Source organism: Marmota marmota, unplaced genomic scaffold (genome assembly GCF_001458135.2).
Source record: "Marmota marmota marmota unplaced genomic scaffold, marMar, whole genome shotgun sequence".
NCBI lineage: Eukaryota > Metazoa > Chordata > Mammalia > Rodentia > Sciuridae > Marmota > Marmota marmota.
In genome coordinates, this window is record NW_026000108.1 from 15656535 (window position 1) to 15683167 (window position 26633).

At 37.4% G+C, this 26633-nt stretch overlaps 1 protein-coding gene and 1 long non-coding RNA gene across 4 annotated transcripts in view; one reads left to right on the forward strand and one right to left on the reverse strand.

Annotated features, from left to right (window-relative positions):
• The window catches only part of LOC125610939, a 24860-nt gene extending 52 nt beyond the window's left edge, over positions 1–24808 (forward strand). Inside the window, exons 1-2 of the long non-coding RNA XR_007341038.1 lie at positions 1–12968; positions 22392–24808. The exon at positions 1–12968 is cut by the window's left edge and continues 52 nt beyond it. This is a non-coding gene — a long non-coding RNA (uncharacterized LOC125610939). The remainder of the gene's footprint in view (positions 12969–22391) is intronic.
• The window catches only part of Kcnip4 (potassium voltage-gated channel interacting protein 4), a 1063150-nt gene that overhangs the window by 600293 nt on the left and 436224 nt on the right, over positions 1–26633 (reverse strand). The window lies entirely within an intron of this gene.

Below are 26633 nucleotides of genomic sequence, written 5' to 3' on the forward strand. Positions count from 1 at the left end.
TATATATATGTGTATGTGTGTGTGTGTGTGTGTGTGTGTATCCAAAAACTTTCCCTTACTTTTAAACTTTTTTTCTAATAAAATGCTGCAATGGCCAAAGCAATTAGTCAACATGAAGGTAATGAAACTTAAGCCGTTATGTCTTTTAAATTGCTAATGGCGTACGTGGGGAAGGTGGTTTGTTGGCTAGTGGTCTATAGGAGAACTCAGATTTACATGTAATGTTTAGTTGTTTTAGTTCATACATTTTCAGCTCAATTCCCCAGCAATTATCTCCATGAATCTTGTTAGGATCATGAAGTGTTCTGCATTTGGAATGACTGGTGTGCCTTGTCAAATATTTTTAAAGCCTTGTTCACTTAGCAAAGTTCCTCAATCTTACACAACTGTTTATCCCTTCCACATCTGTTTATCCCTTCCACTCAAGACAATCTATTCATAATGAGTTACACACATCTTAAAGTTCAACAAATGGCCAGGAAAGACATGGTAAGGCCATGTTGGTGTTGTTGAAGGTCCTATTTCTTTTCTAGGGCTAAAATTTTCTGATGATTCTGAATGCAATTTTCTGAAATGTGTTATGGTCTAATGAAGATATATGGAATTAGTAAGCTTATGCAATATGTTTCATAAAGTTATATGTTTTTGAAACTTAAGTCAGTGAATTTTATCATTTCTCTAAAGCATTTAGAATAAAAAATATGTGACTGTAATAATTTTTCATGTGGGAAAATATGACTCAGATATGTCTTTTTTTTAGGGCTCTTGTTCTAGAATGACTAGCTGTGGTAAATGTAAATTAGCTGGTCTATGTACAATTGCCTTTCACAAAGTAAAAATGGAAAAATCAAAAGGGAATTATATACAAAAACTGAGAAATCAAAAGGGAATTATATACAAAAAACTGAGAAAGGTAACCATAAACTATTAATGAAACAGCAGAAAGTAGATGTTTAAACTAATGTGAACATGTAAATAAAATGAATTCAAATTAAAGATCATTTACATGGTAATTTTATTAATTATAGATGTCTCACATGATTATGTTAATTTAAATATGCTAATTCAATATGCATTTGAGACTATAAGTTAAGGAATATTACTTTTAAAAATATGGCTTCAGGAGATTGAGCCAAGTTATATTAGTGAACACTAGAAATAATCAAAAAGCAGGGAAAGGAGTATGTAGAGGAAAGTCTGCACCCAGCTGTGTTCTCCACCTGCCTGTCTCCTGTGTCTTGTGGAAATGCAGGTTACTATATCAGGGTCATCATCATGCATATTCCCACCAAATATCTTTCCTGGATATTTGAGTTAGTAAATCCCTTCCTAGATTCTAATGGAATCTAAAAGAGTTCAGTTTAGCCCAACCAATGAAACCTGAAATATGGGAGCTCTTCCACCTAAGTCAGTGATTACTTTGGGTATGGCTGGCTGACTAATTAATGCAACCGGGCCCATTCCCAACCTTTCTTCCTGGACGGCTCCATCATAATGCCAGTTGTGAAAATAATACATCGTCCCAGACTTCCTTGTAAATGAAGATGTCCATATGATATATTCCTCGTCATTAGTAAACAGGAGTCTGCCAGATCATTTGATAAAGTTAGTGCTTTCTAATCGATGGGACTGACAAGGTCAGGGTTGGCATCTCCCTTTTCCCTTCTTGCCTTGAGTGTAGATGTTATGCTCTCAATTGAGTCAGCCATCTTGGAAGCAGGAACAAATAATGCTCACAAGAGTGATCAAGCCTTGGCTCCATGCAAAATCAAAGTATGTTATTATCTCCAAATTCCTTTGTATGTAAAGAATGTAAACGTTAACTTTTTAAGACAGTGATAGTTGGTTTTTCAGTTACAGAGAAAGATCCTATCTAATGTATCTGTTAGCAGGGCATCTGTTCACAGTCTATTGATTTTGTTTTATAGGTGAATATCTGTGAACATTTCTTTCATATACCTGACGTTAGAAATCACATACAAATGCAGGTTTCTCAAAAACTCAGTTTTGAGAACACACTGAACTTGGTTATTCTCTGCTTAAAGTATAAAGAAAAAAGAAAACATTGAATTCAGAACACTTGCTAAGTGAAAGAAAATAAAACCTCCAAAATTCACCAATATCCAGTATAATATTATTGAAATATTCTTAATAGCATAAGTGATACTGTTCTTATACCAGTAATCTATTTGGATCATAAATTTATCAAATATGTATATTTGTGTGTAACATGTGTTCACTATAAAGAGAATAACCTTCTTTCAGAAACACAGATCAATACTTGGGATTCAGAAGCCATTTCAGGATATATCAGAAACTATCAATTGTCAACTAATTGGAAGATTGTTTTTCTAAGTGAACAGCTATAAAATTCTAACTGTTTAAATCACTGTAATCATGTTATTTGTCCTGTTCTCTAGAGGAATCTTAAACAAAGCCTGCAGTGATTGCTTTGTTATTTCAAATCTGCCTAGTAATTTTCCAGTGTATTAAAAGACATTCAGTGTTGACACTGTTGGGGGAAAAAATTGGGAGTCTGCCTGATGGAACTGTTCATTTTCAGTCAACATAATTATTCTGTATTAACACATCTGCTATTTAAACAATATCACACATTCTTTTTTTTTCTTTGCTAATAATTAACTTGGTGATATCATACATCTTTATTCAACTTGAATAAATATCAAATTATTTCTATATTGTGAAAATTGTGCTAAGCCAAATGAAATGATTGGGCTTAAGCTATTGTCAGGCCCATAACTGAAATGCATGATCTCTCTTTAAAAAAAGAAAGCAAAACAAGGAGTCTAATTCTTAGAATATACAGCAATTTCTATAATATTGGAAAAATACCTTCCCCAAATCAATGAATGTAAAATATTTTTCCAAAGACTTTGAACCCTGTTTTATATCACAAAATGCTTAATCATTACCAAAGTCTGTCAAGATAATCTTCTTGCTCACAGTTTTAACTATTCTCTCCTTTCTCAACCCTTCAGAGCTGCCTGTCAGCTTTGGTATGAAATTTAAATTATTCTCACTGCTCCAGGGGCTTCCATCTGCCCTTGTTTGTGACTCCTATCTTAATTTCCCCTTTTCATACACTAGGGCCCTTGTCCTTCACAGGACTTTATATACTACAACATAACTGATTGCAAGAAGGATCCATTAAAAGCCAGAAAGCACAGAATTTGAACAAATTATATAACCTCCTTGAATCCTTTTTTTCTCCCCTGCATGGAAAAATATCAGGGGCCCTAACTAGATATTTTCCCCACTCCATCTTCCTGTTGTAACCACTTATCATTCTATGACTACTTTCAAATGAACTGCAGATTTCTCCTAGTTTCAAATACTTTGTCAGATACACCAGATAAAGAATCTGTGGGAGAATTTTTAAGTAGATCTGAGGTCCTGGAGAAAGATTTAGTATTTATTGACTATCTAATGGACAGATAAGATATCCAATAAATACTAAAGAAGACTTGCAAATGTCAACTAATAGAAAAACTAAAATAGTCAAGACCTATTTTTCTTGCTTATCCATTTGTGTTATATTATTATTTGGTATTTTGTTGTTATTTTAATTTTTTTAACTTTCTTTCTAATTTTAATTTTATCATTTTTTAATTTTTTTCTCTTTTGTTTTCTGTGCCTTGTTTTGTTATTTGCATTAATGCTGTAATCAGGAGACTGTCCTCTGTAATAATGCCCTCAATTTCAGACCCTGATAATAAGAGGGTTATCATAGACTTCCTCCTTCCCAGGGCTTGTGGAGATCCCCAGGAGGAAAAAGAGTGAGATCCTTCATAATCCTCCTGTCCCAGCACTAGCGGTTCATGTCACAATCAATAGAAATGGATTTTTTTATCCATTGGGGATATAAAAATCAGCTATTCTTAGGTAGAGAGTTGGGAATTTAGAGGACACTGTGTTTTTTAGTAGTTACTTATGTTTGATATACCAGGTCCTCTTGTATTAGTTAGGGTTCTCTACAGGAACAGAACCGACAGAATATGTACATGTATGATTATTAGCAAGGATTTATTAGATTAGCCCACAGGATCAGAAGTGGGACAGTCCCACATAGCCATCAGCAGGCTGGAGAGTGGGAGGAGCTGTTCAGTGCTTAGTCAAAGAAGCTGGAAGTCTCAGAACAAGAGGGACCAGTGACACAGCTGTCATCTGAGGCTGAAGGCCTGAACATTCCCTAGAGAACTGCAGGTGAGAGTCTAGCTCCTTCACTGCACATTGGAAGATCAGCTAGAATCTGATGTCCACAGGAGATGGCAGCAATAATGTAGCCACCAGCTCAACATGAGTCAAGCTATATATATATATACTTTGCAACTTTCTCCTGCTGCTTTGTATCCCACCAGGGCTCTCAGCCTATTGAACAGTGCCAACTGCATTCTCGGCTGCACTCCCCTCTCCCAATTTGCTGTTGCACATGCTAATCATCTCAAAATGCATGCATAGATGTACCCAGAAGTCTCTTAATCCTAGGAATTTCCTAGGTATCCCTTGATCCAATCACACTGATAATCCACATTAACCCTCATTCTCTCCTCATATTCCCTTTTGAATTCATCCAGTGAGAAGCTACTCTTAACAAGGATGATAATGACTGCTACATTGCTGAATACAAGAGGTATGTTTCAGTCTCTCAGCATATCAGGAATATTTGACCTACTTGAACATTGCTTTCTCTTGTAATTCATTTTCACCTTATTTTCCAGGACACAATTACCTAATTTACTTCCATTCTTACCGAGAGATGTTCTTACTCCTCTTGGCTGGTTCTTGGTCATTTTTCTGACCTCTGACTGCTGGAACGTCTCAGGGCTCAGTTCATCTATTTCATTCTTTTTCTTCCATTTTTTTATTCTCATGATAACCTTATCCAGTTTCAGAGCTTTAAATATAATCACCATTTTTCATCTATATTCTAGACATCTAAGGTTCATATTAAAATCCTGTTAATGTCTAAGAGGCCCTTGATATCTGTAAACATCTAAACGTAACATGACCACAGTCAAGTACTTTACAATTCCTCTAAAACAATTCCATTTGGTCTTCCTAACATCAGAAAAGGAAGGTAAATTCCTTTTTTCCATTTTTCTTACTTTGCTCAAGCCAAATACTCTGGAGTTATAATTTGACATATTTTCTTCATTTTCATTTACAACCAATTTGTTCCAATGTGTCAAAAGATCATGTTGTTGCTGTATCAGAATGTATCAATAGCTGGAACCTCACATCTATTTCACCTCTATCTCCCTGGTCCAAACCCCAATCTCTCACCGTACCATTGAAGTAACCTCCCAGCTGATCTGTTCCAGCTGGAACAAGACATGCCCTAAAAGGCCTGAGCCCCCTGTCTGAATATATTCCTGCAAATAACTGTCTGGCTTCCTCCTTTACCCCATGTCCTGGAGAAGGCGTCAGTATGATGGTCAATTTTATGCATAAACCTACCTAGGCAATACTGCCCTGTTGGTTGGTCAAACAAAAGTGTAGGCATTGCTGTGAGGATATTTTTAAGATGTGTTAATTAGCAGACCCAGAGTACAATGGGAAAAAGTGGGTGGGCCTCATGCAATCAGGCTGGGGTTTCCTCAAGAAGAAGGAACACTCCTCAGGATTTCACATAGAAACAATGCCTGTTTCTAATCTGCAGAAGACTGGACATTAACTCATATGAATTTCCAGTCTGCTGGCCTCACCTAGACGATTTGGACTGCCAGCTCGAAGTACATGTGAGCCAATTCCTTAAAATAAATCTCTCATCTGTTTTCATTTGTCGTGTGTGTGTGTGTGTGATCTATTCTACATGTATATATGATATAAATAGGTTATATATCTGAGCAGCCTGAATTAAAAGGGTGGGGAAAGGGTAAAATGAAAAAAATGTTGTTGAAGTTTCACAACTTTGGTAAAACACAGGCTGATATGACCACTCAATTGCAAATATGTGCTATCCTTCAGGAATGAAAAAGGACTTGAATGGGTGCTGCAGGCCTAGAGGTCAGAATCCAGAGCTCAGAGGGTAGAGGTACCCACCCAGAGATCAGAAGTACCCACTCAAAGGGCACTTCTGAGCCACAGAGGCCTTGCAAACTAAGAGCTTCCGTGGGTGAATTGTGATATTGCTTCTGACTCCTAATATCCATGTTGTTTTTCCTTTTAGAATAGGAATGCCTATTAACTATTATTCTACAGCTGTTCCACCATTTGTATATGGTGGAACATAACTTGTTTTCTAGTTTTCACAGGTCTGGAGACGGAGAAGAGTTTTGTCTCAAGATGGATCATACCCAGCGTATCCCTCAAACCTGATTTAGACAAGGTAGATAATGAGATTTGGGAGTTCTGGGCTGATGGTATGGTAGTAAATTGTTATAGCAGCCACAGAAAACGAATACAGGAAGGACTACTCTGTTTGAAATTGCAAAGTTCTCCTCCGATGCTCTCTATATCTCCTTGTTTTCTTTCTTCCATTTGTGTCTACATAAGATATGCATTTACATTATTTTAAAATAAAAGACTGATAAACATTCTTTTTTACTTCTTTGTTAGTTATGTGTCCCCCATGCTATTATGATTTAAGCTTCATAAGAGCTACAATTTGTGTCTATTTTTGTTTGATTTTCAGTGCTGTGCCTCCTGTGCGACTGGTATATAACCAGTGCTCAGAATTTTTTTTGAATAAATAAATATTTTACTTTTCTATATCATTATTCAATTTTCCCACTCATCCATCCTTCTATATTTCATACTTCTATCTATCCACCTATCTCTCTCTCCATTAATACATCTAACACTCTTGGTAACTATTATTTTAGTGCCAGGATTTATGCAGGGTACTTAAAGTTAAGAAAGCATTAGTTCAAATCATAGAGTTTTATGTTGTGTTTTTTTTTTATTGTTGTTGTTGTTTTATCTTTGTTGGGAAAACAGACAATAGTTGAGCTATGAAAACACTGTCATGATTCTGGTTAGTGAAAAACAAAGGATGCCTTAGCAGCAAATTAAAAGATCGTCTAATCTAGAAGTCTTCAGGGAACATTTATTTCCTCATTATCTAAACCTACAGTATCATCTCTCTTACCTATGGATCACGGAAATCTCTTATAAATAGTTCTCAAACTCACTTCTGATTCTATCACAGTGACAAATGAGCATTTGCAAGGGAATGAACATTGGCTTTTAAATTCATTTTCAGCCTCACACACCCACCGTACTCTTTAGCGAATAAAAGACAGGTGGAGTTGAACTGTTCTCTCAAACCTTCATTTTAATTCTCCAGTACCAATGGCTATTTCAATACACACTATTAAAGACAAAATACTTTTGATTTTTTGAAGGCAAATATTCTTAGATAAGTAAGGTATGCATTTTTTTTCCTTAGTGTTCAACATTTTTTTCTTACTGTGAAAAAAGATAAAGAGGAAATAAAGGCAGAAGAGGTGATATAGTACAGGGAGGAAGAAACAGGAAGAGGAAGGCTGCAGCATTATTTTAAAGGCAGCTTAGAGTGTGACTTTAGAAAGTCTTGCTGAGGGTCCCAAATCTGACACATGAGAGTTTAAAAGATTCAGATTAGTTGCTTCAGGTATCTATGCCTTAGTTTCTCATCTATGAAATTAATTCAATAACAATTTCTTTGCCTACACCATAGGTGTGTCATAAAAATCAAATAAAAGCATGTGAAGAAACTGAAATTTTTAACTGCTTCACAAATAGTAATTATTATTCATGAAGATATTTTATTGAGATTCACTCATGTGCCAATTAACATTTATGGTTATTTCAAAGTCACAGAAGAATCTGTGATTTGCCATAGTCAGAATTGAGAACCTTAAACTCTATAGACATTCTTCTTGCAGATAATGGGAACAAATGTGTGGTTTTCAACACAGAACAAAAATAGAATAGTAGTGAGTTTCAATGGCATAAAAGAGGTCTTTAATACATTGGAAAGTACTCAAAATTTTTTTTGGATAATGGAGAAATTCAATGCCATACCCACAGGCAGTGGGGGAAATTTTCTTAGTTGTGTGATAACAGCAAGCGGTTCTTTTGAACCTGAAGCTCGTTTTCACTCTGTAGTTATTGCCTTTCCTGAGTAATGAATAGCAAGATCTCTTTCCCATCTGGCATTCAGTGGCTTAGAATAGCAGCAGCATAAGGTGAAATGTCACTGCTAAGACACAGTGGTTTATGCCATTTGTACAATCTAATCAGACTTAAACATGCATGGGGGCCTCATATCCCAGAAAATATTTACTGCAAGAGGATCTTGCTAAATATTGTAGTATGAAGATATTAAAGCCAGAAAATCAGGTTTGTATCCTGTGTGTACTAATTGCCTGTTACTTCTTCTTTCTTGATTTTCCTTATTTATAAAATAGAAATAATAACTTCTACATTGCAAATTTCTTTGAAGACTCAAGAGCATGTGTATGGCTTTTGAATTGTAAAATATGCCATATAGAATTTAGCAATTACTGCCATTTTTTAGAAAGGAAAATAACTAAACAATCTCCCCCACCCCACAATGACAAAGGGAATCTTCCTTAATGAAGTCATGCTGCACAGCAGCCACTAGCGTTACTGAATCTATCAGTGGTGTGGTAACAGTAATCAAAACTACCTTAAGGTGGTCTCAGTAATTTTCACAAAAAGACATGTGAGAAAATATTGTGAAAACATCTTTGTGCTGGTAAAAATGTACCAAAGAGGCTTCAAGTCCATTTGGGGGCCCAAAGTCAAGTGACAAGTGAAGGAAAAGGAAATGGCAAGAGGACAATTCTTAGGGCATCTGAACAGTAGAGGATGTTGGGAATTCTAACTCACTGTAAAGAAAAGGACACTTCTTCCTCAAAGGCTCTAAGCTAACTGAAATAAGAGTCTCATTTTGACTGCTAAAAAAAAAAAAAAAAAAAAAAAAAAAAAAAAAAAAAAAAAAATTCATTAAAAAAAAAAATGCCCCAAACCCTAGAAACAAACACACACAAACAGAACAGTTTCTCCTTTCTTTAACCTTCGAGAAGCTGGCAAGGGGAATTTGCCTGCAGCAGGGGTTGACTTACAACCCTGGAGGTTTAGGGATTGAAGGGATCTGTGGTCATCAACATAATAAGGAAATAAGCCTGAGAATTCCCAGATCCCATGTGTTAAAAGAAGACTGAAAGCAAGAGTTCTAATGATACTAGAGCACTGGGAAATAGATCTCTTAAATCCTGTGGGCATTCAATGGCACTTAGCTAAGAGTCCTGACATCCACACCCAGCCACATGGAAGTGAGGAAAGAAAATGAAAACCTGCCAACAGAGGGGATCCTGGAGAATAACTGTTGGCAACCTCTGGCAGAGCTGAGTGTTCCCTGATGTCACCACTGCTTGGTGCTCAGGGGTCTGGGCTCTCACCATCACAGTACCAGGATGTCCAACCTGGATTCCATGTTTATTGACTACCTGTTCTTGGGTGACTTAACCTGAGAGGAGATTTTAGTAACCACTGGTCCCTCAGAGGGTTGTTTTGACAGATACCTGAAGCATTTAAAGGCTGAAAACAACACCTAGTGTAAAATATAAACACTTTTATAAACAGTGAATGACAGTCACCATGACCGTAACAATTATCACAACTGCTATAATTATCATTGTCATCATTAGTACTGTTATTTGTCCTGCATAGAGAACTGTTTCTCCAAAGAAGTCAGAGCAGGGGAAGAATTGAAAGTTTCTGTCATCTGACAAAAAGTTCTCTTTTTACAGAGCCTTTCAAAATAGTTCAATCCATAGAATATCACTGATGTAAAGAAAAGCTGTATTATTTAATGAAGGGGACAGACAGTTTTGTTCTTATAATTAATAGTAACAAAAACAGCATGCACTTATTCAAGAAAGATCCAAAGAATTCAAAGATTCAAGAAAGATTATTATCAGAGACACAGGGGGCTGCCCAAAGTTTAGGGAACTGTTAGCGACAGATACGACATTTTCTACTGCCTTGTGGCAGTCATTTTGGAATACTAGACTCAAAGGAAAGTTCTTACTTAGGAAACAAAGATGAATCTCACAGTAATGTGTGTGTTGACTATCCAGTAAAATGTGCAGGCTTGGGGTGAGGAAAGTGGGAACAAATTTTACAACACCTGAGAAACCTCCAAATGCTGAGACTTAATAACCACATGGAAGAGACTTGAAATTCAGGATAGGAATGATTATGACAGGAATGTGTACCTAATGACCATCTATTAAACCCTTTATGTGGAACAGGTAGATGGTGTGGTACCAGGCGACTATGATACCTCCAGCAATCATAGAAGAGGGGCTTAACCTCATATTACACATGAGGAAACTGAGGAACAGTTTAATGGTATCCTTGCAGATAACCAAATGATCACAAGAACTTACAGTCTTCTCCAGTCTTCTCAAAATCCAAAGTTCCCACAGTGTGAAGCCTCCTGGAACCCTCCACACCAGTCTTGCCGTCTGCTGTTTACCTTGGGGAGCTCCCTCAAGCCTCATAAGCCAGGAAGGGAGATACTGTCATCCATCATTGACATGTCACAGGTGAGAGGACTGAGGCCACATAGAACCCCAGAAAGTACACTTGGCTTTCCTTAGGAGCAACACAGTAAAAACTGTATAACAGCTTTTGAATTTCAGGCAGCAAGAAATGCCTTCCCTCCACTGCCAACTGAATACAGAACCCATCTTCTTTCAGCAAGGAAACCTGCTCTTTGCCAGGGAAGCAATATGTGTGACGACTGAGCACCCAAGCTCTAAAGTAAGTCCGCCTGCCTCTAAAGCAAGGTCCTATCTCTCACTGCCTATTGAACTTGGGAACTTTGGTTGGTAGCCTCCAACTCCTCGTCTGAAAAAACAATGACCTCTCAGGGTCATTAGGTCATATTAAAGCATAGGAATAATGACTGGGACATGATAAGCTCTGGAAGACATCATTGCAATTGTTGACCTGGAAGATACTAAAATATATATATTTTCAGTGTGGTCTGTAGACCACTTCCTCAGAATCTCACTGGACCTGGAACATTAGATTATGCTCAACAGTCCATTCTGATTCAGTAGATCTAGAGTGTGACCTGAGGATTTACTCTTCTCACAAGCTCCCGAGGGGAGCTGATGATGCTGGACCAGGTCAACCATTGAGTGGCAAGGACCTGGGGTACTTTATTAGCTGCCCATTCACGGGATCTGCTTTAGACCCACCAAGTCAGTAACCCTGGGGAGAAAACCCTGGAGACTGAATATTTAACTTTCTCTCAGAGAGATTCTAAGGCATGCTAACACTTGAGAAAGCCTTGAGAGAGGCTTCCGTTGGTTCTATTAACATTATTTGACAGTTCAATTCACTGGAGATACAGCCTGATCGAATTCCTGATTCATCATCATGACTTCAGGGTAAAATGCTTCTGATGCTAAGACACTCTCATCCTTTTCTGTAACAGAGGTAATGAGTCAATTTTCCAAACAGGGTAAGTAGATAATCCTTCTCAATTTACTAACATAATTCATTCAATATTAAGAAGCATGAGGAAAGGCATCCATTTTGCAAGCTCAACTAAGCAGTAGTTTTCTAGCACAAATATTAGGGGCAATAAAAAATTTCATTTGAGGTTGCCAATTTGAGTTAACATTTTTCTATTTTCCATTGATGATTTCTCTCACCACCCCAGTTCTTGCAGATTTTCTGGAGATAGCATCATTTTAAAAAATGTCTTTTCGTTTGATACTGTATAGTTTAAACTTGCTGTTTACTAAAAGGACACAGGGGTTGGGATCCAAGGACAAACTGAACAATCAATCTTCTGGTAAGGCAGTGATCAGGGCTGCTCATAGGGTGGTCAACTCCACTAGTTTATCCAGTACGGTCTCAGTTTTAGCACTTAGAGTCCCAGGATTTTGAGAAACCTTTCAGACCTAGGCAAACAGGGACAGTTGGTTACCCTAGCATAGACACAACAATAAGCTTTCTATTGAGACTTAGTGTAAATCGGATTCAGTTGCCTTTATTTTGCCTTTCCTCAAATTTGGGATTCCAGAGAAGAAGAATTTCAAAGGATTAGCTTGAGTCAGGTGTCTACTCCTAACCAAATCCCCTCCCCTCCCCTACCATAGCTATGGAGGGCCCACCATTGTGAAATAGAGACCAGTTCCTACAGAAGATAGGATCTAGGCAATGACTCCATAGACTGTCTACTGCACCTCCAGAAGTAGCTATGATTACTTTGGTGCATTTCTTTCTCAAATGCACCAGAAATCAACAATCCACTAAAATCAACCACACTTCACTACATCACAATACAGTGATTGGTTGTGACAGAAAACAACTAAAATGTCACAGGCATCCATTAAGCAATATTTCATGCAACTGATACATACATACATACATACATAAACATATATATACAGATAGTTTTATTGGAGGAACCCTGTAATGTAAAGTTCCATTTCATCCATTTACAGACAAGGAAGCTAAAATTTTAAAGGTAGGAATTGAATCAATATTTTATGGCTCTAGACAAGTTGTTAAGTCCCTAATCCCCTTTCTTTCTTTTCCTCCCTTCTTTCTCTCACCTACTCTAAGTCTCTTACTATATATGGTCATACTGTGATACAGTCTCATAGACATTGTCTTGTATATATTTTTATTGCCTTGAACCCAATTGTGTGCTGTTGATATTTAAGATTTTCCATATAAAGCTCAGAGAGAATAAATGAGGAGGCTAAGTTGCACATTCGGTATGGAGAAGTCTTTGATGCTGCAGATTAAATCCAGATATTCTAATTCTATATCTTATTCTCCTATCATATCATCCATCAGACTTTTGAATGCTCCTTAAATTTGCTGATTAACACAGAAAGAGGAAATTTGACCCTGTTTTTACATTGGCAATAACTGTGATAGAGTTTCTTCTCTGGAAAAAGCATCTGGTAAGCACTTGACATGGTATTACCCTCAGACAAAGAAACTCAGTCAGTCATGGGATGTTAAGTACTTTCCCAAAACCATGCAGCAAAAAAAGGGAGCAAAGTCAGCTAAAATCAAGATTCATCTGTCCTGAAAGTTCTCATTCTTTGCAGTTTGCCAATTGTATCAATGCAGTCAGAGCAGGACTGAGTTACATGTCCACCAGTCTAAGCAAGTTGTATGTTGAGACACTGTCTCACTGTGTTGAGACAATAGTTCTTGGCCATGCTTTTACTCATATTTATGAATACAATTATATCAAACACTTTGGCCTAATTATCATATCCATCTCCTACCTACCTATATGGTTTCTTACTCTATAATTCTTTAAATCTAATTATTCTTTAAAGTCATGAGCTAGTAACATTAGAGCTTGTTAAAAAAAATTTCAAAACACATTAAAATAAATATTTAAAAATTGACTTACTATCTATGGCAAGGTTCAGACTACTAAACATTATATAAAATGGTGATTTGTCTACTATTGAGTTTTCTTTGTCAATTTTCCTAAAAGAAAAGGTTATTTGATTTTTTTCTCATAATATCATTTTGTAAATCCAAATAATTTAAATCACGGAGTTTAGTAGACTTCTGGTCTAGGGCAATATTATATTTATTGCTTTCATTTTTGAGTTGTCCTTTGGACATGTTTGAATCAATTTTCAAGAAAAACAGGTTTTGCTTGGTAAGGCCCTTGTTTGTGGATAAGTTAGCCTGTTCCACTCTGTGGCCTTACATAGATTCGCTGTTCTCTGATTATGCTGGGCAGTTCTCTCATTATACCCATATAGCTGGAGCAGTTGTTCACTTACAAAGTTATATTTAATTCATTTATGGGACTATGGCATTATTCATGAATTTGCAGATTCCCAAAGATCTCAAGATGTGTTCTATAAGAACTTTAAAGATACCTCTTCTTGCTTCCCTCTCAGTTCACCCAGGGCTCTAGGTGGTCCTGATTTTTTCCACATCTTCTCTGATGAAACATTTCAAAATGAACTAAATTCTGAATTTGATCATCTTTTGTGGCTTTTGCACACATCCTCTTTGGTTATGTGAAAAAACATATCTATTGTGCCCAACTTTTCCAGTCTCTCTCCTTCCATCATACTAAGTCTACTTTATAAAAGAAATCTTTCATTTAGTGGAGTCTAGGTTTTTCTCTTTGCTACCATCTTCATTTCCCACGGAATGAAACAGGTCTCAGCTTATGATCATTTGTCATCTGCTGCCTCTTCTCCTGGACCGCCCCTAGTAGCCTGACGGAGGACTGGGCTCAGTTCCATGATCTCTTTTAATTCCTTGTTGGCAGCTTGCCGGCCCTTTTGCTTTACCTTCCTGCCAGGTTTAATGCCGTTCAGCATGCCAGCTCTGGCTTTCAGAATTTTTCCAAAATGAGATGAAACATCAAATCTCTAGCTCCCAATTCTCTGTAAGAAATGCTTTCAGATAATCCTTCACCATCATTCACTCTCTCAATTCCTCATAGTCTGAGCCTTTTCCTCCATAAAGAAACCTCATAAAACAATCAGAAATGACTTCCTCTTCAGAAAAAAAAAAAAAAAAACCTTATCAGATATTGGGGAATGATGGGACTAGAAAACAGTAGAAGTATAAACAATACGAGATAGGCTCACTCATGCAAAGAAAGTCACACAAGCTGCCAACAGCCCTAATTCCTAATTCCAGACCCATCTCTTCTAGAATATGGGCAGATGGAAAAAGCTAGGTTATGCTGGGTTGGCATATGGTGGTCTCCAAACATGGTTAATCTCAAATGAAAATGCCAAAGGCAAGTGACATAGAAGACTGTAGGGGGTTATCCTTCACTGCTCTGTAGAGACAGGGAATTACTTCTCAAATAGTATAATCTATGAACTCGTACAAATATACACAGAAACAAAAGAATGTTTACTAATTCTTATGTTTATTAATTCTTATTGTTTATTAATTATGTTTATTAATGCTTGTTGGTCTCAGTAGCCTATTACCTAATATGACAATAAGATGGCTCCATTTTATCCCTGATAAACCCACCTATATACTGATTTTGATTCTCCTATGATGTAAATTTGACTATGTCAAAGTCCTGCCTAACCATCCATCAGTGACTTAGAGCAGAAGTACCTCACAAAGCATTTTGAATGATTGGCAAGAGCTGTTACAGGAAAAGTACAGTGTGCTTTAAATCACACAGCCATTCTGATGAGTCTAAGTTCAAGATCACTAACACAAGAGCGTCCTCAATAATGCCTGCCATTGGGCCACATTACTGTAGCATTCACTTCCCCCAATTTCCTAAACAATGGGTTCATGTTGCTGAGGTTAAACACATTAGTATCATTATTGTCTTCTCTAATAACTTATATCCAGTCTGAGCTAATCCTGTCAAAACAAACTTAAAGGTATTTTCAAAATCCAATACTGTTTACCACCTCTACTGCTTTTGTTCTGAGTCTTGCTCATCTCAATTCTAAATTATTGCTGTAACTTTCCATCTGTTCTCCTTGCTTACAGCCTCGTCCCCTTGGACCTCTTTACCTAAGAGCCAGGTCAGTTCTATGCAAACACAAGTCAGACAACATCATTCCTCTGGTCCAAACCTCTCATGGCTTACAGTCTCAGAGTAGAAGCCAAAATTGCTCAAAGGCCTAAAAAGCCTTGCATGTCTGGTCCCCACTTCCCCCTCTGACTTTTCTTCCCCCATCTCTCTTCCCTCCATTCATTCTCTGTCCTAACTCTTCTCAAAGTTACAAAGCATTCTCCTGCCCCAGGGCCTATGCCCCTACTGCTGTCTCTGCATAATCATTACCCATCACATAGCCCACATCTGCATAGTTTGCTCTCTTGTCTTTAGTTTTTACCAGAAAGTCGTCCCTCCAGGGTGAACTTACTTAACGGTAACACCTGTTTCTGGACTAACCCCTGCTTCACTTGTCCCTGTCTCCACTGCATGTGGAGACATAATTCATTCTTGTCTTGGTCAGCTTCGGTTGTCACACCAAAATAACACAGAATGAGTGGTTTAAGCAACAGGAATAGATTTCTCATGATTTTGGATATGGATCAGTAAAATCAAGTGCTAGTTGACTCAGTCCCCTAATACGGGCTCTATTCCTTGCTTATAGATGGCCTCCTATTCTGTGTCCTCACATGAGAAGGAAAGAGACAGCTGGTCTTTCTCCCTCTTAGAAAGACACTAAACCCAGTATGGGGGCCCTATCCTTGTGACCTCACCAAATGACCTCCCAAAGATTCCCCTTCTAAATACCATTGCATTAGAGGTCATGACTCTTTTGCTGCAATATTTCTTATGGTCTTTAATTTCACAATATGGTCTGTGCATCCCCTGGGGGTGGTTGAGCAGATAAAATGCCCAATCTTTCTCATACATGTTGAACCCCTGGGTTGTCATAGCATCTTTTGGGATGTATTCCTTAGATCCCTGCTCATTGTAATATGGTTTGTGGAACAGTAGGAATTCACAAATTATTTATGACTTGCCTGCATTGAGAAAAATATAGAAATTGAGAGTCAGTATTTAGAAAATGCTATAGCTGTTTGCATTACTGGCCAAAGTATTATAAATGGGCTTTCACGTTGCTATTTCTTTCTCATTTCATATTTCTAGTATTCATCTTTATTGTGTTTTACAATAATATTAGTTCATGAGAGATTGAAAATAAATAATAATAATAATAATAATAATAATAATAATAATAATAATAAAATCTGGCCCTGGACTGGGAATGTATCTCAGTGGTAGAGTTCTTGACAAGTAGGCAATGAGGCTCTGGGTTTGATCTCCAACACCAAAATTTTTTTAAAAAAATAGCCTTTACCACATATGATTTAAGAAGTCCTTCCTTAGTGCAGTCTTTAGGAAAACATAGATTGTATGCTGAATGGATAAAAACACTTTAAGATTCATCCATGACTTTTCACTTTTGGGTGCCTTTCCTGACCTTTCCCCTCTGCCCCTTTACTGAGTCAACCTGCTCTTCATTCTGATCCTTCCCCAGGATGCTCATCTGTTTGCTATGCCTTTCCCAACTCATATGCCTGGGCCATTTCTCTCTACCCTTCAAAATTCAGATCCAAGGTTAATGTCTCCATAAAGACCCCTAGACTCTTTCACACAGACCTGGATGGCTTCTCTTTTCTTCCACAGCTCTCTAGTAAGATGATCCACAGATTGATGCTCACTACATCCAACTATTGTTGGAGCATATTGCTCACTACAAACTATTGAACCCCTGCAGTATGAAAGGACCCATGGTCTCACTTCTGGACATAAATACATCTAAATCCTTGCCCTTGGGAGTTCATTCTCTGATTCACACTCTACTAGGGAATTCACTTACTAAGCAACTTATTGGATATTCAGAATTTATTTTTAACAGCTTGATTGAACAATAATTTATATCCCATCAAATTCATGTATACAATTCAATTTCAATGTTTTATGTACGTATTCACCATCATAAAATCTAGAGCATTTTTTATCATCTCCCCAAACCTGTTCCCATTTGCAGTCATTCACTTTTCTCTCCAACCTCACACTTCATCCCAGGGAAACTACCAATCTACTTTCTTTCTCTGCATATTTGCCTGTTTTAGACACTCATGTAAATAGGATCATAAAATATGTAATGTTTTTTCTTATTTTATTTCACTTAGCACTACATTTTTCAAGGTTTAAATATGATGAAAAATGTTTTCTGGTATTTTATTGAGAAGTTTTATGCCTATACATATAAGAGATATTAGTCTCTAGCTGTCTTACAATTTTTTTGTTTTTCTTCTTTTAAAAAAGTTTTGACTTGTTATATATGACAACAATGCATTACAATTCATTTTACACATATAGAACACAATTTTTCATATCTCTGGTTGTACACATCCTTTGTGTCTTCTTACATGTACTTAGGTTAATGATGACTATTGCATTCCACTATCTTTCCTACCCCTCTGCCCGCTCCTTTTCCCTCCCTCTCCTTTTTCCCTTTGCCCCATCCAGAGTTCATTTAATCGTGCCACCCCTCCCACACACCCAGAATATTGTGGATCAGTTTTCTTAAATCAGAAAAATCATTTAGTATTAGATTTTTGGGGATTGGCTAATTTCACTTAGCATTATATTCTCCAGCTTCATCCATTTACCTGCAAATGCCATGATTTTATTCCCTTTTAATGCTGAATAATACTCTGTCATGTATATATACCATATTTTATTTATCCATTCATATACGAAGGGCATCTAGGTTGGTTCCACAGTTTAGCTATTGTGAATTGTGCTGCTATAAACTTTGACGTGACTTATCCCTGTAGTATGCTGTTTTTAAGTCCTTTGGGTATAGACCGAAGTGTGGGATAGCTGGGTCAAATGGTGGTTCCATTCCAAGTTTTCCAAAGAATCTCCATAATGCTTTCCATATTGGCTGCATCAACTGCAGTCCCACCAGCAATGTATGAGCGTGCCTTTTTCCCCACATCCTCACCAACATTTATTGTTTGTATTCTTAGTAGCTGCCATTCTGACTGGAGTGAGATGAAATCTTACAGTAGTTTTGATTTGCATTTCTCTAATTGCTAGCGATGTTGAAACAGTGGTACAGAATAGAGGACACAGAGACTAACCCACATAATTACAGTTATCTTATATTTGACAAAGGCACCAAAAACGTACATTGGAGAAAGACAGCCTCTAAAACAAATGATGCTGGGAAAATTGGAAATCCATATGCAGCAAAATGAAACCCCTATCTTTTACCATGAACAAAATTCAAAGTTGATCAAGGCCCTAGGAATTAAACCAGAGACACTGTGTCTATTAGAAGAAAAAGTAGGCCCAAATCTCCATCATGTCGAATTAGGCCCCAACTTCCTCAATAAGATTCCTATAGCACAAAAATCAGTATCAAGAATCAATAAATGGGATGGATTCAAACTAAAACGCTTCTTCTCAGTAAAAGAAACAATCAGTGAGGTAAATAGAGAGACTACTATTTGGGAACAAATTTTTACCACAAGCACGTCAGATACAGCACTAATCCCTAGAATATATAAAGTACTCAAAAATCTTAACACCAAAAAAACACAAATAACCCAATCAATAAATGGGCCAAAGAACTGAACAGACACTTCTCAAAAGAGGATATACAATCAATCAACATATATGTGAAAAGATATTCTTGTAATATTTTCACCTTACTTTGATATCAGGGTAATGCTGATTTCTAAAATAGGTTGAAAAAATGTTCTCTCATCCTCAATTTTTGAACAAGTTTGTAAAACAAATTCTGATTCTTCTTTAAATGTTTGATAGAATTTGCCAGTGAAGATTAAATTAGAAATTTTAAAATCTCCCATAACTAATCTCTTTACTTGTTGTAGGTCTATTTAGAAATTCTATTTCATTTACAGTAAGTAATTTTTCTAGATTTTTTGTTATGTCATCCAGGCTACCCAATTTATTACATACATGTTGAGAGCCACAGCCGAAGGGGCCCCAGCAAACTTCCAGCTGCCAGCAAACTTCCAGCTGCCGGCTGATGATTGGCTCACAGCGGCCCCAGCAACATCTAGCTGATTGGCTCCTCGGCCCCAGCAACATCTAGCTGATTGGCTCCTCTGCGGTGATGCTCATTGGGCTGTTTCCCTGCCCTTTCAGACCACGGAGCTGCTCATTGGGGGACTTTTTTGGCTCCGCCCACGTGACCCAGCCAATCGGCCTCAAGAGCAGGAGGATTGTGGGAGGTGGAGAGAAGCTTGTGTGGGAGAGAGAGGCTTGTGGAAAGCCGGTGGTGGCAGTTGAGGCTCTGAGGGTTTTTCCTGAGAGGCTGTTTTGTTTGGCGTGTGTGGTTCTAAAAATAAAGTTAGTTTCTTTTGACAAGTGGCTCCTGATTGTGCCCAGCCAGACTGCGGCACATACAGATATTCACAGCATTCCTTTGTGATCCATTTTTATTTCTGAAAGATCAGTAATATTGTCTGTTCTCATTCTTGATTTTATTAATATGTCTTCTTTATTTTTTTTCATAAAACTAATTAGTTAAATATATTCGAACAACAGATTTGAATTGATTTTCTCTATTGTTTTTGTATTCTCTATTTTATTTTCTAATTTTTTTAAATTCTATTCCTTCTGCTTATTTTGCATTTATTTCCTTTTTTGTATAATTCCCTAAGTTGGCAAGTTAGGTTATTGATTTGACACCTTCTTTTTATAATATATGGACACAGATTTCCTGCTAAGTACTATTTTAATTGTATCCCATAATTTTTGGAACGTTGAAACTTCATTTTCATTTATCTCAAAATAATTGCTAATTTTTCCTGATTTTTGACCCATTTATTATAAATAGGATTTTTATACTATTTATTATAATGGTATAAAACCTGATTCTGGAATTTACTAGATATGCGACATTGAGCAATTTGCCTGCCTGATCTTCTGTCTTCTATTCTGGAAACCAGGCATGCACATCTATTTCTCAGGATTGTTGGTTTAAATATGATAAGATGTCTGGCACATAGTAGGCATACTCCAGAAATGATAACTTAAAACATGCAAATAACAATAGTCCTATTTTCTCCTATTCTTGAATTTCTGAATTTTATTTCTATTATTTTTCATTCGATTCCATTGTGGTTAGAAAATATTCTTGGAATGATTTAAATTCTTTTACATTTACTGAGTCTTGTTTTATGGCATAGCATACCATCTATCTTGGGGAATTTCCATGTGTATTTGATAACAAAGCATATTCCTTGGTTTTCTGATGGAGCATTCTATAGACGTCTGTTAGGCCTAATTAGTTTATAACATTGTTTAAGTCCTCTGTGTCTTTTTTCATCTTTTGACTAATTGCTTAGAAATTATACTTAATGTAATAATTATATATTTAATGCATCCATCTTACTTCTAAATTTCTCATAAAAGAAATGTGAGAGATATCCTTCTACCATTAGGGAAAAAATGACTATTTGGAATTCCTGTGATTAAATATTTTGCTGGAGAATGTGAAGTAGCCAAATTTCTTCACTTAAGAGCTCTCTGAAGATTCAATTTGAAAAAAAAAAAAAAAAGTTTGGTGATTAAAGCCACAGGGGGCCATGCCAGCTCTTCTTTCCTGCTGTGAGTATGGCCACCTTGGGTATACACAGAAACACAGAAGAAGAATATTGCTGCTTTTTGCAATTTTAGGAGAATATGTCCATTTATTTAGTTATTCATAAGCATTGACTTGAATGTCTACTATGAGCCAAGAACTCAGACAACCCAAAATAATTCTTATACTTGATTTTACTACAACATAAAATTTAAAAATCTGATAGTCACTCCCATTAATGGCAGTTGACATTTTCAGGAGTTGCAGGAAATCTGAAATAAAGCTAGATTAAAAATGCTTTCCTGCAGGGCATGGTGGCACAGGCCTGTAATCCCAGCAATTTGGGAGGCTGAGGCAGGAGGATTGTGAGTTCAAAGCCAGCTTCAGGAAAAGCAAGGTACTAAGCAACTCAGTGAGACCCTGTCTCTAAATAAAATATAAAATAAGGCTGGGGATGTAGTACTCAATGATCAAGCGCCCCTGAGTTCAATCCCTGATACCCCACCTCCAAAAAAGAGAATTGCTTTCCTTCCCCAGGCTTCCCTTCCCCGGTATTCCTTTCCCTATCTTAATCAATTATTGACCTGTCCAAAGGGATTATTTAATCCATACTCCAATCTATGAGCTCAACTATGCTGCTGTGTCTAGGGTAATGCCCAGTGTCATGGAGACCACACAACCTTCCAACTTGCCCCCATCGCACCGGCTCACTGTGTTGCTATAGGAAACTCTCTCTATACAGACAAATCTGAGAATTAAACCTGATTCTGGAATTTACTACATATGTGACATTGAGCAATCTGCCTGCCTTCTCTTAGTCTGATCCTCTGTCTTCTATTCTGGAAACCAGACATGAGCATCTATTTCTCAGGGTTGTTGGTTTAAATATGATAAGATGCCTGGCCCATAGTAGGCATGCTCCAGAAATGATAACTTAAAACATGCAAATAACAATAGTTGTCTCCTTGCTCTGCGTTCTGGTCTTTGCATTCAAGATCTCTGGTAGGAGTTGAGTCTCATTCCAAAACCAAACCTGCTGACTTGGCCCCTCATATGAGCAACTAGCATTATTCTTTGGGGCATGAGAGGTGGGGTAGGCTGCTCACTGATCCTTGCCCTCTGGCCATCAGCTAGAATTGTGTTGTGAAAAAACTGACTACCAGTCATTACTGTCCTTCCCTCAAGTACACCTAGCTCCTTTATATGTTACCAGCTGCCCTGGGGATATGTCTTTCCTACCTCTAATGCTTTCTTCTTTCCCCATTTGTTCAGGTTGCTAAAATCCCCAAATCCCTCAGGACTCATTTCAACCAAATTATCAACAACAAACACTGAACTTCAAGGTCTTTTCCACAATGCCCACAAAATGCCATGGATCCATCTAATCTGCATCAAGATACTTCAGGGAACTCTCTGTGACTCAGTCCTGACCCGAATGGCCCCCTAATCTATGCCAGATGGCAAATTGATCATTAACCTCATTCTGATGGACTTGTTTTTGCCCAAAATGAGCTGTTATAATTAATTATCTGCTATCTGGCATTTTATCAACAAATACCATCCATTAGCTAACATTTTCACTGCAAGATCAATGATAATTAATTATCACAGTGATAACCTGTGGCACTAAAAGATTTTGAAATCACTTCAAAATGCAGAGTAAGAGAAAGAGAACAAGAGACATCCAGAGAGATCAAATCATGCTCAGCACAGTTGTAATGTGAGGGTAGGAAGAATGGCTTCTGTAGTGTCCTCAAAACCCCCATCCCACTCATAGAAATGCCCCAGATGACTTCTAATGGGGCTCTCATGTAATATCTGGAAAATTACATATTTTAGAACTAGCAGAATCTTTTCAAGCATGTGTCCATCTTCACCCTACAGTCAGTGCCCCATCAGGCATTGATCGGGAGAGAGGTGGAGCAAATACATCTAACCCTGGCAGGGACAACACAGCAGCCACCACCATGATATTTAGTAACCTTCACATTCAAAGGAAATAAGAGTTTAAAAATAAAATATAAAAAAGGGGGGCAGGGGATGAAGCACCCCTGGGTTCCATTTCCAGTACCAAAATAAACAGGATGAAATAATAATAGGAAATGACCTCCCTTTCCTTGATTCTATAACTTTTTAGAAAGATAAAAATATTTTCTGAAATATGTCCTGGCAATATTTTAATTTAAAAAGAAATGAAAACAAAATAAAACAAACCCAACATAAAACTCTTCTTCCAGATTTTCATTTTTATTGCTTAAAAATTGTTAATTTCAGTAACAAGGTTAGTGTTCCATCTGGTACATGGTAAAAATTCAAGGCATTTTTTTCTATGTGTTTGTTTGAGAAGACAAAGTGAGAAAAGGTAGTTACCTACAGCCAATTTTTTTTTTAAGTGCCTGGATGAGTGCCTATCCAATTTGAAAACTTTCTCTTTTTCTGGATTTGGGTCTGCTGTTGGAACTCTGCACAGCCTGCCTCATTGCTGACAGACCCTGTGCTACAATGTGCACAGCTGGCCCTTGGGACCACAGCAATGGAACCATTTATGAAACTCTCTCCCAATTTGGTGCATCAAATGGGTATACTGATTTGGACAAGTTACATTCTTAAAGCTGATGAGATGGCTGTTAACAAAGCAAATTCAGTGCGAGCAGTGAGCCTTGGGGTGTTGGCAGTAGATGCTAAGAGATACTACTACATGCCAAGCTGGTATCCATAGGAACAGCTCATGCCCCAGAAGATTGTGATAGGTACTACCAGGGTTAACTAGTCACTCTTTGAAAAGCTCACTGGACAAAATGTAATCATGTGCTTGATTTCTTTCAAGCCAGCTTCTAAGGAGTCAAGAAGATACATTCCCAGTGTAGAGTCCAAATAAAAGAAAAGGAAAGCCAAAAACTGTGATGGAGGGAAATGAACAGACTGGTCAAAAGCAAATGTACAAGGAAAGAAAATAAACAGAAAGGAAGAAGGGACACATGTTAGACAATGACCTGAGCTCAGGATCTTCCCCAGTGATACAAAAGCATTTGGGGAGTTTCCACTGCAAGGGGCTTCAACACCAGCTTGGAGCAACCCCCTCTGTCTCTAGTGCAAAGCAGGCATCAAAGACAGCTCCCCACACAAGAGGAAACTGAGTTGCCTCCATTTTGATCACCAGCACCATGCAGTAGACCTGAGACATAATTATCTATAAACAGATTGGCTCAGGGTGTGGAAGTGGCTTTTCAGACCTAATCTCTGAGGACTAAAGGCCTAGTAGTAGCTACAAGCTTTGTAGAATTTGGGGTCTCCAAGGGCTAAGAGGAAATGCTGGATGAGCAACTCTCATTGTCAACTTTAATGAGAACTTGGGAACCAATTTTTGTATCGTTTGTTTTTAAACTGTAATGATAGCCAAATTTGGATGTTGTAAGACTCATTTGCTGATAAATCTAACCAGATGAACTCAACTAACTGTAAGAATAAGTTCTGCTTTACTTTTTTGTTGGTGTGATTCTAAATAAAGCAAAATGGGGGTTTTGTACCTTCGAAATGTGCATGTGTGCACAAGTCAGTGTGCCACATGTCATTCAACATGTTAACTCTGTACATAGTCACAATTCTCCAAATGTTTTTGTTCTTCAAACCTGTCTTCTAAAACACATACAAACAAGAAAATACTCTTAAATAAAATCAACATTATTTTACTATAGCCTATCATTTCCTTTTTTAAAATTTTGGGGGATTTCTTTGCAAGTTAATAATCAGTAGAGGGCAATTTTTTTCACGTGGAAAATTTTTTTCACGTGGAAAGGAGCAATTTCATCATTTATTTTTTTTTTAAAGGCTTCTTTTCCTTCAATGAAAAAACCTTTGTAGAAATAACTTAGGAAAGGAAAAAAAAAAAAATCCTGGTCAAGTAGACTTTTCAGACAGCTCCTTTACTGCCCTCTAAGGTTCAAGAAAAATATGACAACTCTACGTTGCAGACAGTATTTTATTCAATTGAAATAATCTTGCTTCATTTTAAGAAAAGACCTCATTCTGGAAAACGTGTTCTGTGTGAACTGTAGACACAAACCTAGATGGTATACCTCAGTCACTCCATGTGGCCCCTTGATAAAAATCAAGAGGCCCAGTAAGCACCAGCTGTATGAAGCAGCTACTGCTATAACATGGCACACTTTCCTTATAGAAAGACTACTCAACCAACACTGTAACGATAAGCGTGGTATAGTAAATACACAGTATACAGTAAATACACAGATCAGTAATACCATTGCTCATTATCATTATTAAATACTACATACTACATGTAATTACATGTGCCATACTGTCATATGGCTGGCAGCACAGTAGGTGTGCCTACATTGGTCTTACTGCAAACATGGGACAAATACATTGTACCACAACTTTCCAAGGCTACAACTAAGCAATACAAATTTTTCAACTCCATTAATCTCATGGGACCACAATCATATACACAACTTGTTACTGACCAAAATGTTGTTATTTGGGGCATAAATGCACCAGAATCCTTAAAACTCCATAAAGTATTGGGTGCATTAGTTTATGGTTTCAACACAATGTGATCAGCTCTGTCTGCTAAAATGTAAGGGCTCCATGTTCAAAAGCTGGGACAGAATGAGAACTAAAAGGTAGATATTCATTTTATCCCTGATGCCCCTGTTAGTAAGTGGGTCCCTATTATTCTCATTTTACTATACAACTAAACATATAGCAGCCAGATTTTCAAGTTTTGAAAATAATCACTCCTTTAGGGATATTCATAATTTGTGTTATGTGAAGGGTTTTTTTTTTTTTTTGCTTCCTATGATTATGACAAAAAAGTATTACTACAAAAACATGAAGAACAGAATTGGCAATACTGGGAATGTCTACTAAGAAATATGTAAAACTGTAACTCAGAGACTGCCTTGTGAGCCCATTTTAATAATGTACCATGGAAAGAGCAAGACCTGGGGTCTGGCATCTGGTCAGACTCTCAGAACCTGAAGACTGAGAGTGTTGTTTAGGGGAAAAAACAAGATAATAACAAAAAGTGGGCCTAAGGAAGGATGAGCCAGGGGAGGTTAGGTCCTGGGAAGAAATGCAATAGGGAAGGTTCACTGAGCTCCTATTATGAACTAAACAACTTTGCTTGTTCCTGATAAACATATAAGGTATGATTTCCATTCTGCTGATGAGAAAAAAAATTGAACTTCAGAAGAGACAGATAATTTGGTCCAGTCCTACATGTTGCCAGGGGTGGAGGCAAGGGCAGAAAGAAGCAGCAAATGCAGGAGGCCCTGTTTCTCTTGCACTTCTCAATCCAGCAGCCAAGTAACCTCTGGGCCCTGCCAGGAGAGCTAGCAGGAGAGATGAAGTATGAGAGGGACAAACTGTAAAGGACCAGAAGGAGGGATTAAAGGTAATTACAATTTCAAAGAGTCTTCCTGGTGACACACTGAAAAGCCATAGGGAAGCAGTTAGTTACAAGAGCATTTTTGGCTAAATTCCAGAATCAAGGAC